This window comes from Ochotona princeps, chromosome 8 (genome assembly GCF_030435755.1).
Source record: "Ochotona princeps isolate mOchPri1 chromosome 8, mOchPri1.hap1, whole genome shotgun sequence".
NCBI lineage: Eukaryota > Metazoa > Chordata > Mammalia > Lagomorpha > Ochotonidae > Ochotona > Ochotona princeps.
The window spans coordinates 33,413,042-33,426,604 of record NC_080839.1 but is presented as its reverse complement, the minus strand read 5'-3'; positions in this window follow the sequence as shown (position 1 = coordinate 33,426,604).

Below are 13,563 nucleotides of genomic sequence, written 5' to 3'. Positions count from 1 at the left end.
AAGAAAACTCACAGTATACCATAAGAAAATATAGTGGAAACCTAGTTAATTGGTGGCGGCAGGGGTGGGAGTGGTTAATTTGCTCTACAACTTGTTGAAGAAGGTGTTATAAGTGCGGCAAATAGGTATGAGTGCTCTAAGGAAAGAAGGAATCAAGTATATGTGGCCAGAAAAAAACTTTTTAATGTATGGAGCAATGCCTATAATGCTATAGGAGTAGGTAGTGATGCTTAAAAATTTTAAATTCCATTAAGTATAGATTAAACAACAAATACTACAACTTCAACTTCTTTGCCAAAGGTATGTTGAATTCCAATGCTGGTCTTACTCCAAAACTTCCTAGAGTTAATAATCACTTCCCAAATTTCTGTGTTATCCTTTCACACACCAGAGCTATACAGCCCCACCTTGCACTGACAGAATGCGATAAACATCAGAAAAGAATTATTTTCCACATGAAAATGTTAGATAGTTCATTGTGCAATAGTTTAGAAATTGTGTTGTGTTCACCTTTACAGGGCAGAATTTTCGTTGCATTTACATAGACGATGTTAAATGAACTTCCTGGCTCATTAAATGAGCCACCAAAACAACACATGTTGAAGAATAAGTGTCATATTTTATTTTAATTTTTAAAAAGTTTTTTTTTAATTTTATAAATAGATGAAAGAGAAATTCTACTTTGCAAATGCCTACAATGACTAGGATAGGGCCAGGGTCCAAGTTTTAGGTTAGCAACTGATGCAGGTCTCTTATGTGAATAACTGGCGCCCAGTTACTAAATTGCAGTCATTGCCTCTCAGTCTGCAGTAACAGGAAGCCTTGTCAGGAATTAAATCTGAGCACTGAATCCAAACACTATGATATGTGATATAGGTGTCCTAACAGGCAGACCCAACTGTTTATTACACTTAGCTAAGTAGTCCAATCACATTAGACAAACAAACAAACAAACAAAAAAAACAGGCCGATATAAACTCATGCAAAAATCCTAAAAGATAGGACAGTATAAAGTAAGAATGTGGCATGGTTTATATAAAATTCATGAATGAAGAGATTGAATCTGTCACTCTTCAGTGCCTGACACTTGAGAGGATAATTACCAAAGGAAACTGTTTACATCAGCTTCTGTTATTTTCATTGAATGAAGGAAATAGCTGTTACACTACATCTAGTGGCATAACCAACTTGTACTTACTAAGTTAGCTCCCCAAATATCCTGATGCTGCAGGGAATTCAACACAAAAGACAAGAGCAACCTCATTTCTTGTCTCACATGCACACAACTCTAGTGTGCAAGGTAAGATTTATTTAAGAATGAGGGAAAGATGGCTCCTGACATAGTGACAAGTGGGGACTCCAAGGGAGAAAAGACCCAAGGAGATGGTGGATGTGGTGTCTTTTATGCACCATTTCAGGAAAAGGGACAAAAGGGAGAGAGAGAAGAAAACAGAACTCATAAAGCTGTGTCTGGTGGCTTTCTCCTCCCATCCTGATGAGCTGGAATCCCAGAGATGGTGGCTGCTTTAGGCTATCTCCTTGCTTTTGTCATGACAACACTCTAAGTAATAAGAATTGATATCCTGATTTTGTGGGTTTGATCTCTCTCCATGGGGCTGGGGGACAAAGCTAGGGAGATTGTGCTCTTGGGTAGGTAAGAAATGGGGAGAAGCAAAATTTTATGTTGAGTTTACCTTCTATCACTCTGCCTACATGTTACTGGGAATAGGAAAACTCAGGAAGGGATTCTCCTGTGATCCCATACTGTGATGCTACAGCAATGGACCGATTTGTCGCTATGACAGGAGTTCCCTCTCTGCTGTCCCTGCTCCTGATTCTCCTGGCCGTTGACTTTTTTAGTTCTCAGCTCTCCTATTTCCACTCTCTTGGCTCTCTGGGCTGTTTGCTCTTCCTGCTCTCAGCTCTCACCTCCATTCTCTGTTTATTCCTTGGAGCCCCTCCTGTCACTTCCTCCATGGCAGGAGACCAATCTTCTCTCTCCATGATCTCTGCCTTCTCTCCCTTCTCACTGCCATCTTCCCTGCTCTTATTTCTTTCCTTTCCAGACAGCTACTCTCCCCCGGGATAAAGACTTCCTGTGTGACCCACTGTGTCTGGAATCTAGGGTTAATGGTAAAAAGTCCTAAAAACAACTGTTAGAAAAGTCCTGGAAGCTGTTGAATTATACACGTGAGACCTCATTCTAAGGGTGAGCATTCCCCCAAAGAATTAGTCATATTTCTATGGGGAAACACCCTCTCCCATGATTCCTCTTCTGTGCTTAGGATGGTATGGCAGACATTGACTATATAACTTCAAATGGCTTTTTAAATAAATACCAATGAAAAAAGGCTATTATCTTGCTTATCCCCTACTTAAAACCATCTCACACTAATTCACCATCTCACTTTTCTCTGGAGTAATTTCCCTCTCAAATGAATATGGTCTGAATGCTCAAATAGGTAAACCCGACATGTGGGAACAAGTGGTCTCAACAGAATCTACTTGGGGGCTGGGAGAGGGAATGTGCTAATCACTATTCGGTTATCTTGATGGGAAGTTAATGCATGTAAAGCTGTACTAGCAGCAGAAAATCATTTATATGAAGGATAGCCCAAGTTCAGCAATAAAATGATACATAGTATATCTGAGGATCGCAGAATATGGCTGTAGCTATTCATATTTCCATGGAACAGTTACTTATTTCTCAGGAAATATCTACAGTTAATTTTAAAAGGAACAGTTATAATTTCTGTTGTCAATTTCTGCTCTACCACTTTGCAGACCTCATAGATTAGTCAGTGTAATGAGACTATGGAGTATTGAAGACATACTTGTAAATTCTTGTCCCTTTATTTTCTCCCACCAATTAAAGTCACTGTGTGAGGAGTTAGATGGGATAAGTGGGACGGTCTCTGGTCCCTGGTAAATTTACCTTTTAATATATAAAATCTTGCTTCTCCTCGATTTTTTTTTTACCCTTCCAAGAGCATCTTCTTTTGAGGGAGAGCCAAAGGACAAAATCGGAATATCATTTCTCATCACCTAGAGTTGCTGTAATGACAAAAGCAAGGAGACACAGCCCATACAGTTCCCATCTTTGGGTTACTGACAGCTTAACATCAGAATGGGAGGAGAAAGCCACCAGTCACCCTTGTGATGTCCTTTTATTCTGGAAAAGGTGATAGACATTGCTACCCATTTTTTTTCTTTCTGCACTTTAAGGGACTTATATGGACCCCTTTCCTGAGATGTTGCATAAAACATACCATTCCCACCGTTCCCTTGGGTCTTTTCCTTCCCCGGAGCCTCCTGCTGTCACTGAGGCAGGAGATTTCTTTTTAAACAAATTTTGCCTTGCACACTAAAGTTGTCCACATGAAATTTCTTTCATGTGGGACAAGAAACGAGGTTGCTGTTGTGTTTTGAGTCACATTCCCCACAACTGTGCAGAATCTGTGAATCACAAACCTTTTATCAGAGAATTATATATATGGATAGTTGGAGCATACACACACACACACACACACTACTTGTTGCTCCTTAAACATATACACATTCATTGTTCAGTGACATATACCTTTAGTTGTTGTAGTCTAGGCAGTTAACTCAGGGTCACAAGCTTAGAAGGCATGCCTTCCCCATCCATATAATCAGTCCATGATTAACATAATGAAGCATAAAATTTTAATTTAGTGATTTTTGTTACAAATATAATGCCATTTTTGCTTAACGTGAAAAGAAAAAGTAAGACTGAGATATTGAACAGAGTTTAAATCATGAAGGCTCTTACAAAAACATTGATCCATTGTATCTTATAGGAAGGATATTAGGGGAAAGGGAATAGACATCCATGTTACAGAGACTTTAATGAGGCAGGTTTTTCACCCAGGGATTAAGAGCTCTTAGACACCTTCATCCACATCTGACTTACCAGGTTTGATTTCCAGCGTAAGCTCCTGACTCCAGCTTTCTGTTAATGCAGACACTGGGAGGCAATGTTCATTACCTAGCTCGTTGCATTCCCCATGTGAGAGGTCTAAATTTGGCCTTGATGTATGATCATTTAGGGAACAGCCCAGTGAACAGGAATTCTCACTTTCCTGTCTTCATTCCCAAGCCCCTACCTCTAACACTAAGGGAAAACATGAAGTGACAGATTTCACCCTCCAAGACATTGGCTTCTACAATACTTCCCCTAATGCTTCCACCTGGAGCAGGTATGGGCAACAGGAGAAGACAGCATGTTTTTTTTTTTAAAGATTTATTTATTTTATTACAAAGTCAGATATACAGAGAGGAGGAGAGACAGAGAGGAAGATCTTCCGTCCCATGATTCACTCCCCAAGTGATTGCAACAGCCAGTGCTGCGCCAATCTGAAGCCGGGAACCAGGAACCTCTTCCGGGTCTCCCATGCAGGTGAAGGGTCCCAAAGCTTTGGGCCGTCCTCAACTGCCTTCCCAGGCCATAAGCAGGGGGCTGGATGGGAAGCGGAGCTGCCGGGATTAGAACCGGCGCCCATATGGCATCGTGGGGCGTTTAAGGCGAGGACTTTAGCTGCTAGGCCCCGGCGCCGGACCCAAAGACACCATGTTTTTGACTGATGTCAATAGGAATGTCCATTTGTAGAAATGAATAACAGTGTCTTGGACAAAATTTTGCTACCATAGTACCCAGTCCCCAAACCACCCCCATATTTAAGAGTTTTTATTTTTATTGCAAAGGCAGATAATACAGACAGAAGGAGAAATAAAGAAAAAGGTTTTCTATCTACTGCTTTACTCCCCAAATGGCCACAGTGGCTGGAACTAAGTCAGTCCAAAGCCAGAAGCCAGGAACTTTTTCCAGGTCTCCCGTGTGGGTGCATGGTGCTAAGGCCTTGGGCTATGCTCCACTGCTTTCCCAGGCTACAAGCAGGAAGCTGGATGGAAAGTGAGGCTGTTTGGACACAAACCAGCATCCATATGAGATCCCAGTGCGTGCAAGGTGAAGATTTTAGCCACTAGGCTACCATGCTATGTCCTTTATCCGTAACTCCTGTGCTAAAGGGTGGACAATACTTTTAATCTGCTCTAAAGTGCCATGTAATATGATTTATCTAATGTTGGCTGCTAGGCAGACACCTGTATGCAATTTTTCAAATGTTAGATATGAGCTATACAAAAATACACATGACTGAACAAGGCAAGTGAAATAGAAAATGCTACCTCGGTAGTAAAATAGAAGCACTTGGCTATTTACAAAGAAATGGGCAGGTCAATGAAATTAGAAATCAAAGAGCAAAGCATGAGTAAAGAATGGCCACACAAACTACACAGCCTGGATTGTGGCTGGGAGTGTTGATCACTGGAGTTAGCGGGAGCGCAAGGCATGACTTGGAAATAATGCAAGAGAAGCCTGGGGAGGGAAGATACGACTATATTATCTGTGAAGCCCCTAATCCCTAAATTGAAAATCTTATTCTTAACTCAGTGGGCAAAGAAGAGGTATTGATGATTTGACAACTCAAAAAGCTGTGATTTTGTGCCATGAGGATAGTTCTAATAATACCTTCGGTGTTCCCTATTTGTGATAACGACACACACGAGAATACATTGTCAGTTACAAAACCCATGGTAAGAAGTTCAATCTTTGAGAAGTGCGTAAGCTGATCTACGATCTAAGCACCTATACTTGACCACAGCCCACTTGTTCTCTTCCTGTCTACACTGAGGAAGTCATGCTTGGAAAGTAGCCTGAGTTAGGGCCAGTCCTCAAGCACATGTTTAGCTTAAATGGAACGTATTGGCAAGGACAGATGAAAATAAGAGCAAGATGAGTTAATAGTGTTAATTAGTGTTAACTGTTGTTTGCCCTGAAAACAGCTCCGACTGAGGCGGCAGTGGGACAACACAGGTGGAATAGATGCCAACAGTGTTCTTAGAATTTCATCAAACTTGCTTATTTTTTTAAGAAGATAATAATTTTTTTCTTTATTAAAAAAAAAGGCAAGGTGATTGATCAGGGGAAAACAGGTGTGCCTAATGAGATAATACTGTACTGGATTGTTGCCTTTTGTGTGGCAGATTTGATTTGCAAGGGACTGCTTTTACTTGGCTCTATTTTCTGACATGAAATGAGCCTTGAAGATTAACCAGCCATGTGGTGTGCACCCCGCTATCATGTGTTGTCTTGTACTTGCTGTTAACTGTCTTTTTTTTTTTAAATCGACACGTCATTTCTCACATTCATATTAGAATTTAAATCCAGAGTCAGGAATATGCAACAACTGATATGGAAACAAGATCTGCAGAATTCCTTCTCAGCCAGTTAAATACTTGTCTATCCATTGGCATCTTAGCTAACGCATTGGACAGTGTTTCATACCCAAAATAATCTGTTTTTCTACCTGGGGCAAGGCCCCCAAACAGTGTGAAATTAAGGAAGATGCCACAAGTCAATAGAACATTTTCAGTTGTGTTTTGCGCTTTTCTAATTTAAAGTGATCAAGTTATACACCCATCAGTCTTTCCTTGGAGTCAAAAAACCTGCACAGATATTAATAAAACTAATAGGAATTTTAAGATTACTACTATTGGTATTATTATTAAAAAGTGTTTGCTGAGGATTTTCACAACAATGAAATTCCACCCAAATAAGCCTTTTTTCAAATTATACAGTTATTATTGAAGTTCCAAGTTGTTCATGCAGTGCTTCTATCTGCCTCCTTCCCATAGTGCAATTACAATACTTTAGCTTGAACGAGATATGACCTTATTGTCACTCTCTCTTGGTCTCTAGGAATTTCTGACTCAAAACGACTATGGAGACATTTAAACTAAAGTATATACATCAGCTTAACATGATAATGCAACTTCTGCAGTTCCATGAATATTATACTAGTTTCATTTTAACCTTTGCTCCAGTTTCTGTTTTTGTCTTCTCAAAGTTTGGTATTATTTATATCTATGTTTTTCTTTAAAAAATGCAGTTTTCAAAATTCCAATGGAAAAAGTAGTAACCTTCAGATTTTTCTGTGGTTATTTAAAAACACAGTCTGACAAAATGTATAATCTGCCTCCAATGATCAGTTTACATGGATTTAGTAGGGTAAAAACCGTGCTCAACTTGCAAGTCGTGTAAAGATAATTTTGAACTCTGTTGTTGAGGATTCTGGATGTGGTTCTCACCACTTCCCAAGATCATTTCAAACATAGTCTAAGTATATCCTGAAAGAAAAGGGCTCTGAAAAATTAGGCCCTGAAGTTATCACTAGGGCCCTAGAATCTTCTGAGAGGTTGCGAAGGGTACATAAGTGGGGGTGGAACCAGGCTAGGCCCAGTTTCTTGAGAAGGTGAGAAGAGATTCAAGGGCACAACACAGATAACACGTCAGCCAAAAAACAAGACTTATTAAGGAAAAAACACATAGATTCAGTAACGAATGCAGGTAAGCTCAGAAAAGAGTGAGCTCAAATCAACATTTTAACTGATGGACATAGAGAATGGTATTTGATATAATGTTTAATTGAACATTCAAAGAAGGGGGGGATTTTGCTCACGACATGAGCACTGCCCGTTTCTTTGTGATTTATTGGAAATCTCAGGAGCGTTTTGGTATCCTGTGCCTGATGGGCATGAGGATGTTGCCTGTGGTAATTTTATGATAACGACCTTATAATAAACTGGAGCAGCTGTACTGGGTGATTTAGGCAGAGGCAGATTTTAAGCCATGGGACCCTGACAGCTGTAGTCTGCACGGAAGGCAGTGGAGTTTGGGTGGTACACACGGGACTGCAGTGCAGAGCGTGTGACGGCACAGGTCCTGGCAACCCTTAGCGCCTGTGTGCTAATTACCTCCCTGCAGACACGGTTTGGAAGGGTGTTGGCCAATGCCATCAGCTCATATGTGTGGATTTTCAGGGCAGTGGATCCCGCTCAGCAGTGACAGCAGGAGTGTGGCCTTGGCATAAAGGTTGTGGGAAGCAGACATCTGAGGCAAAATGAGAGCAGGAATACCAGGAATTTCTTTGGAGGGTTGACAGACTATGTGTTAGCCAACAGAATGTAAATTACTGTGTTTTTGTGTACTTCCCTGTCAGAACCCTGTATTTTTCAGATATAATCAGATTATGATGCCAGCTAAAGCAGTGTACACTTTAGAATCTAAGACAATGTCAATTTTAACATTTCTTGAGTCATCTAAATCATGATTTTCTTGGTACTTACTCTTTTGTATTTGAATGATATTGCTTTATGTTTACATTATATTCTAAAAAGCACTTCATTCTCAATGAAGATCTCCATGTTTACTCTGTCCCTGGCTTGGTAGCAACTTTCAAAGATTCAGAGATGGTTAACATTTGATCTTTTCCCTCCAAATCCTTATTAAGCGTGTAAGTTACTGGAATACAAGCATATAATTATAGCTGCATCTGAAATACAATCAATTGCATAAATTAGTATTGATCCCTTGCCATATGGAAAAACCTTTTAATGTTGGCAGAGAGGTTACTACAAAGAGGAAGTGAGGATTATAACACTGAATACTTTAGCCTGGCTACCAGCACAACTTCAACTCTCTTCTGCTCAGACCGCAGCTGCCAGGACTTTAGAGCTGCTGCCTCCTAAAAGTATCTAATACAGCTTCTGTTTTCATTCCCATAATCACCTTTAGTTCACTACAATAAAATCACCATATCTGACACTCCCATTTTCATTATGCATCTGACTCCATACACTACAAGGATTTCCACAGAGACCAAAGAATGAACAGCACTCAAACCTAGTCCTAAACTCCACCCCTTCTGAATATTCAGTGAAGCTATGCCCCAGACACCACACCTATTCCTCCCTGATGTGTGAAAGGATGGCCCTAAGCAGTTTATCCCAGCTCCTTCTCTCCAAATCTTGCCCACAATTCTTTATTGGAGTGACTTCATTTTAAATAACTCTTGCTTCTCTACTGACCTTGCTTTTCGTCTCTTTAAAACTCAGAGAAATAAATAACTTAACCAGGGTAAATTCAGTACAAACGATGGTGTTAGGATCCCTATAATTGGGCCCGGTGTGGTAACCTAGTGGCTAAAGCCCTTGCCTTGCATCAGCTGGGGTCTCACATGGATGCTGGTTCATATACCAGAGGCCTGATTTCCCATCCAGCTCTCTGCTTGTGGCCTGGGAAAGCAGTAGAGGACAGACCGAAGCCTTGGGACCCTGCACCCATGTGGGAGGCCCGGAGGAAGCTCCTGGCTTCGGATCAGCTCAGCTACAGCTGTTGTGGCCAATCAGGGAGTGAATCAGCAGATGGAAGTCTTCCTCTGTCTATCTCCTCCTCTCTGTATATTTGACTTTACAACAAAGATAAATAAATCGTAAAAAAAAAAAAAAATAAAGGATCCCCACAATTGATGAAATGTGGTATCTGTCCACAGAAGGACTACTTAGTTACAGAGGAGATGAGCTTGAGGAGGCTTTTGGGAAGTGAACAGAAAAGAACAAGGTCAGTGCAAGTATGCAACCAAGTCACTAAGGAGAAGTGTTACAGGAAAGTCACAGACCAGTACAACCTGGAAACTAGATGTTCAGGAATTCAGTCCTAGGAATAGGAGGGAAGAAGTAGTGAAAGATGCAGCTAAGGAGTTGAGCAATTAAGTGGACCCGTCTAGGCTTCTGTTACATGGAGGAGGTTAGATTTAAGATTAAAGGCTGGAGAGAGACAGGTTGACGAGAAGAATGAAATGCTTGTGTCTGCACTTTATAAAACTTGTGGCTTCTGTGCTGCAGAACATGAATGGCAGAATAATGGGAGAAAAGGAGATAGTGACGAGTCTGTCGCAGTTTATAGACTGGGATTTTGTTGAACTTGGCAGCTGCAATGACATAGCACCTAGAACAGGTACAAGAGAAACCTGAGGGAGGTGAAAAGGTTTGTGTAATGATTGGAGAGTAAAAGAATAGGTGTCACTAGTTTGATGTTAGATAGTCCACCAAGGTAGCTGAGGATAAACAAAAACACGGGTGAAGTCAGCAAAAGGGCAGAACTTGGGGGATTGTTCTTTAAAAAAAAAGTCATTCCCCCTTTTCAAGGAATTAATGCATTGAGTTCTCAGGGTAATGGCAAATGCATCACAATTCTTATCAGCTGAAAAATACCAAACTGCTGTGAACTTTTTAAAAAGTCAGTGCAAAAGGAACTTTGCTGACATAGTTACCTGATAGCTGGGAATTTGTTATAAAACTCCAAGAGAAAAACACATCCTCCCGGTGCCAAAATAACTCCTCTTACATTGCATTAGTCATCAATTATATAATACACTTTTTTTTTTCTTTAAAAGAGTTGACATTAAATAACACTAACTTTTAAAATAACAGTTTTAATACCATCATCATCTGCAGTTTTACAACTTTAGTTCCTAGTGCTAGATGTGATTTCATATTGAAGTTTATGAAATGGCAAATTGGTACTGGGAACTGGGCGTGTGACTTAGTGGTTAAGACATTGGCTAGGATGTATACTTTCCAGATTGAAGTTTTGTGTTTGAACCCTGACTCTAGCTTCCTGCTGAATCAGGCCTGAGAGGTAGTGGTGATGACTCAAGTTGCTAGGTTCTGGCAACCAGTATGGGTGACTTGCATTAGATTTCCAGCTTCCAGCTTTGTCCTCAGCCGGGCAGGAGCCTTACTTGTGCTCTGTCTCTCTTTCAAATTTTAAGAGAAATCTAAATCAGTATTCCATGAAACTCAAGCACTTTCTGAGATTCTATTCAATACATTTTCCCCTCTATTTTATTTTTACTTTTATGGCACAGTTCCACAAGCTCTGGGATGTCCCCTCTCCCCTCCCCATATTTCCTCCCCCAACTTATTTCCCCTATATTATTACAATAGTATAGTATTTCATAAGCAGTCGTAAGTCTGTTATTCTGTTGTCTAACTGTGTCCTGACATTGCTGGTACAGACAATGACAGACAGTCCAGCATCCTATTGTTAAGATGTATCCAACAGTTTCATTGAGAGTCCATCTTTGATTTAGAAGTAGAGATGTATACTGCATTATATCTTTTGCATCTGTATGTGATAGTCTCTACTGCAAAGTTATTATACATCCCCTGAAATGAGAAGCCATAAAACAAAATCAACAACGGGATTAAAAATAAAACAAAAGATTTGCAGCGCCATCGAGTTAAGTTACATGCTACTGAATAACCAATATGTGGATGAAGAAATGAAAAAAAAAAAGCTTCGTGGAAAAAGTGATGCTACTGTGTAATCTATGAGTCAGTGAAGAATTTAATAAGAGAAAAAACATGGAAATAAACACAATATCAAAACCCATTGGCTGCAGCCAAAACAATATTGAAATGGTTATTAATCTTATAATTTGCATTAAGGTTGTCTTATATCAGAACAAGCATATGGTATGTGTCCTTTTGGGATTGACTTATTTCACCGAGCATAATGGTTGTTAGTTGGGATCATTGGGTTGCAAATTGAATAATTTCATTATTTTTAATGGCTGAGTAGTATTCCATGGAATATATGTATCACAGTCTCTTTAACCACTCCTCTTTGGACGGGCACCTGGATTGTTTCCATGTCTTTTCTATTGTAGATTATGTTGCTATAAATATAGGATTACAGGATCCCCTTCTCATATGGATTTTCATTTCCTTTGTATATATTACTAGGAGTGGGATAGCGGAGTATATGGCAGGTTTATTTACAGTCCTCTAAGCACTCTCCATAGTGGTTGTAATAGCCTACATTTCCACCAACAGTGAAGGAGGGTACCTTTCTCCCCACATCTATGTCAGCAGGTATTGTTAGTAGAGTTCTGAATGTAGGCCAACCTCATAGAAGTTAGGTGGAAAACTCAATGTGGTTTTTTTCATTCATATCTCCCTGATGGCTAGGATACCTGGGCATCTTTTCATATGTCTATTATCCATTAGGATCTGTTCTTTTGAAAAATGTCTGCTCATGTCTGTTCATTTCCTTTGCTCATGTCTTCACAGGGTTGTTTTTGTTTGTTTGTTTGTGGTTTTACTGTCCCTGGGTTTCTGAAGTCTTTCAATTCCTGGATATTAGTCCCCTATCAGTTGTGTAGTGTAAATACATTTTGATTATAAGCAAAGCTTAGTTCATTTTGTTTGTGAAAAATTCTCACAGGAATGTTTTCAAATCCTAGTGAGAATCAGGAGAAAATCTACACTTTACCTTATTCTGACATGAGACACAATGAGTGATTTCAGCAATGGGAAACTTGATTGTGGATAGGAAATTAAGATAAAACTTAGACTGATTCAGGTGCAAAAGTGTAGGCAAAATACAAGTTGGGGAGAAGTGGGAAACCAAACCAAAACAAAACAAAACAAAAATGGCAAAGTCTCATTCCCTTTACTCACTTTGTGTTTAACACACGAGTAATACTCTTTTATATTGCTCTTTTCAACAAATTTCTAATCAGAATGATTTCTTGAGTTTGTAAAACATGAGTACTCAAAAAATAAGCCTAATTCACCAACTCAAAATTTGGTGATTTAATAAGTCAAGCAGTTACAAAGTCACTTCAGATGTTGCTCAGAGTGGAAATGCACAAAATAGGTTTGTGAACAAACTCCCAACAGCTATAATATGTTTCAAGAGGAAACCTTGTCATATGTGTGTGGCGGGAGGCGGGGGGAGTGGGGGGAAAGGGAGAGGAGGGGAGGTGGTTGGGAGCACTATATGAATACAAACACCAATTTTGAATCCAAAATCATTTTCAAGCACTTATACTTGTTCTGATGAGACTGATCCTTACAAGGCTGCTTAAATCTAAAAAGATACTAGATAGGGCAGTTTAAACTGCAGATTTTATCCCTGCCACATGTAGGGGAACAATAAATATCCTAAAGTATTCAGCAACACAGTTCAAAGGCCTAGAGGCTCACTCTTTGTAAAATGAGCAAATGAAGTCTTCAAGATGTACTATGTCAGCTAATGGACCTTGGAAGGATTTTCTCATCCTTGTATCCACTAGAAAGACAGCATTTCAGAGCTGTGGAAATCACTTGAGCAGAAGCCTCGGGACATACCCCAAATCAGAGATCCTGGGATGAGGTCAGGTGGCTGTTCTCCATTCCCAGGTACTCAGGCAGATGGGAGGCTGATTATGCCTTCTCTTATATTCCCCCTTTTTCCTGAGATGCAGGAGGAATAAAAAGAAAATTTTGAAATAATGGTAGCATCCATTTTCTCCTAATGTTTGACCTTTCCCATCCTGATCAACTATGTAAACATCATCAAAATATAAATAAATAAATAAATAAATAAATAAGAAAAATATCTGTCTGCTGGTTCACTTCCCAAGTGACCGCCAAGGTAGGAGCTAAGCCCATCCAAAGCCAGGAGCCGGTAACTTCTTCTGGGTCTTCCACCCAGGTGCAGGGTCCCAAGGCTTTGGGCCATCCTCCACTGTTTTCCTAGACCACAAGGAAGTTAAATGGGAAGTGGAACAGCCAGGACATGAACTGGCACCTACATGTGATCCCAGAAGTTGCAAAACGAGGATTTAGCCACGAGTCTACCATGCTGTGCCC